This window comes from Chinchilla lanigera, unplaced genomic scaffold (genome assembly GCF_000276665.1).
Source record: "Chinchilla lanigera isolate Chin_1 unplaced genomic scaffold, ChiLan1.0 scaffold01329, whole genome shotgun sequence".
Lineage (NCBI taxonomy): Eukaryota > Metazoa > Chordata > Mammalia > Rodentia > Chinchillidae > Chinchilla > Chinchilla lanigera.
This window is the reverse complement of record NW_004956730.1, coordinates 1-3,335: the sequence shown is the minus strand read 5'-3', so window position 1 is coordinate 3,335 and position 3,335 is coordinate 1. Positions and strand designations below refer to the sequence as shown.

The window sequence follows — 3,335 nt, the reverse complement described above, 5'->3', positions numbered from 1 at the left end:
AGCGACATGGGGGACCGGGAACAGCTGCTGCAGCGGGCGCGGCTGGCCGAGCAGGCGGAGCGCTACGACGACATGGCCTCCGCCATGAAGGCGGTGACAGAGCTGAATGAACCCCTTTCCAATGAAGATCGGTATCTCCTCTCTGTGGCCTACAAGCATGTGGTTGTGGCCAGGAGATCTTCCTGGAGGGTCATCAGCAGCATTGAACAGAAAACCATGGCTGATGGAAATGAAAAGAAGCTGGAGAACGTGAAAGCTTACCGGGAGAAGATTGAGAAGGAGCTGGAGACAGTCTGCAACGATGTCCTGGCTCTGCTCGACAAGTTCCTCATCAGGAGCTGCGGTGATTTCCAGTATGAGAGCAAGGTGTTCTACCTGAAGATGAAAGGCGATTACTACCGCTACCTGGCAGCGGTAGCTTCTGGAGAGAAGAGAAACAGCGTGATTGAAGCCTCCGAGGCAGCCTACAAGGAAGCTTTTGAGATCAGCAAAGAGCACATGCAGCCCACGCACCCGACCCGCCTGTGCCTGGCCCTCAACTTCTCCGTGTTCTACTACGAGATCCACAGGGCACCTGAGCAGGCCTGCCTGTTAGCCAAACGGGCCTTTGACGACGCCATAGCGGAGCTGGACACACTGAAGGAGGATTCCTATAAGGACTCCACGCTCATCCTGCAGTTGCTGCGAGACAACCTCACCGTCTGGACCAGGGACCAGCAGGATGAAGACGAGCGAGAAGGCAACTGAGGAGCCTTCGGGTCCCTGGCTCTTCCTTCATCCGCCATCCCCGTCATCACCGGTTCTTCCTCGCCACGGCCACTAAATGTCTAAACCTGTCTGTCTGGGCAGCACCACTCCTCAGATCTGCTCTCCCGTGCCTGGGGAAGCAGCTTCAGATAAACTTTCACGGGCGTTGCTGGACTGAGGGTCCCTCTGAGGCCGCAAGAACTCCCCTCTGGGACTGTGCAGAGAAGTGTGTTGTGAATGAGGCATTTCACTATGCCTGTTGATCTGTGGCAAATCCAGGTGAATGTAACTGGGGAGTTGGGAAAGGAGAATTAGCCAACACGGGCTAGGGGCGATATTGGAAGTTATGTGAAACAAGCTGATAGTGTTTTTGTTAAGCAGTACATCTGGTGCATGCAAAACTGAGCTCAACCCTCCCACCTGTGTCTTCAGCTAATGGAACACTTAGGGGAAGCCGGTACAGGGAGACAGCTTGCTCCTTTCCATCAGCTTTATAATAAATTGTTTAAGGTGAGGTTTCGGTAGCACCTTGTTTTGCCTCTCTGAATTAGGATGTGCACAAACCTTCTTCACAGTGTATGTAATGCATCTAACGTTTTGATATGTGTAGCTTTTGGGTTTGGGTTGCGATTGCTTAAGAATCATGGGATTTACTTTTTCTCGGTGACTCTTTGGCTATTGTCCTTGCATATCCTGACAGTGCCGTGTGTGTCAGCCCATGTCAGTCAAGATGGGTGATTATGAAGTGTCAGAATTCTAAAACAGATGTTTTGGAATCCAAAGGGTAAATAAATGCTGCTTTGGGGATATTACAAAGTACAACAAGACACTGGCAATTGCATAGCATGTGACAGGCCCTGGGTTCAATCCCCAGCCCTATCAAATAAAGAAATAATTAATTAGATAGTTAAATAATTAAATGCCTGACCGTTATGTGACGGGGGAGATTCAAAACTGTACTGTACATGGAAAACGTTCATTCACTGCTGGAAATTGTCATTTGGTTTGAAAGTCCATGAGCATATTCCAAGATGCTGTGAATCTGTGTATGATTTTGTGCAATGGCTGTTTTCTGGGGAAATTTCCATATGTTACTCCTCCTATGAAATATAGTCAGATGTAGAGTAAATAAATGTGCTTTTCTTTCAGCACCTTTCCCCTTCACGTTTGATTAAGGTAGTTGCTGGTTTTACTGTCCTTCTCTTAACCATTTTGCTCTTTGGGAACATCATTTTACTAAAATGAGTCTTACTGATAAACTTAAGTATCGTTTGAAGTATGTAGTAATGTTAAAGCCTGTCTTGAATAAAGGGACTTTTTGTTTGTTGGTTGGTTGGTTGGTTTGTGTTTGCTCTTAAGTGTTAAAAAATCCCAGTGGGGACATGTCAAAGACACTCATGTCTCTGTGGCCCCACCATCAAAGATAGGGCACTTTGAACATTGTTACGGTTTAGGTCTGAGGATGTGACACATGCGTCTTTATTTTGGAGGTGGTGGTTGTCAGAACGGGCAGCCTACTGGGAATGCGATGTGGAGGGGAGTATTCCGGTCCCTGTCTCCACCCTTCTCTCCCCGACTCCTGACCACCATGCAGTGTGAGCAGCTTTCCCCCGAGACGCCAGCTGGCCGTGCTGTTTCTCACTTGGAGCTTGCAGGCTACAGACTGAGCCCAGTGAACCTGTGAGCCAAAATGACCCTCTCCTCCTTTCAGCGTCAGGTGTTGGGTACTTTTAGCCGTGGCCCGGAAAGTGCCCAGTAGAACCATGAAGAGGATGAATGCGCCAGGCATGATGGCCCGCGCCTGTTCGTCCCAGGTACTTGGGAGGAAGATTGCAACTTCCAGGTCAGCTTGGGCAACATACTGAGACCCCGTGTCCAACACAGAAAAGGGAAAGAGGATGGGGATGCAGGTGATTGGTAGATGGCTTGCCCAGCACTCACAGTGACCTGGGCTCAAGGCCTAGTTCTGCAAAACAGGGAAAAGATGGAGGGATGAAAAGATGTAACACTAAGAGGGCAGGCACAGTGTCGGTAATTATTGAGATCGGCAGTGGGTGTGTGAAATTCCCTTGTACAAACTTGTCTAGTTTGTATGTTTTCCTTTCTGCATGTGTGTGCCTTGCATGTGGGTGCACGTGTGTGTGCATTTTGTGTGTGTGTGTGTGTGTGTGTGTGTGTGTGTGTGTGTACAGTGATTCAACTCAGGCCTTTCACACTTGAGCTAGACACTTGCTGAACTGCTGAGTTTGGCCTCAGACCTGTGATCCTCCTGTCTCAGCCTCCCAGAATGCAGGGGTTAGAGGCAGTTGTCACCACACCTGGCTAAATCTACTTTTGCACACTTTGGAAAAATGTGTAGGGGAGACACGTCATTATCATGACACTGAAAATAAGGTCCACTTTCATTTTTAGTAGGCATTTCAGAGGGAGGTGTTGTGGTTAATCTACGCACACACTGTCATTCAATACACTAGGTCATGTGGCTTCTGCCTAGATGTCCCTCGCCCCAAAGCCCCATGTGCTCATAGATGGGGCTTTTTGGAAGTGGCTGGATCTAGGCTATGTGAATATGGGTTAAGGGTGTGAGA

The 3,335-nt window shown here is 48.8% G+C and overlaps 1 pseudogene; it reads left to right on the top strand.

Moving 5' to 3' along the window:
* Positions 1-6: 6 nt before the first annotated feature.
* On the top strand, positions 7-2,076 carry LOC102026704 (annotated as a pseudogene).
* The last annotated feature ends 1,259 nt before the right edge of the window (positions 2,077-3,335 follow it).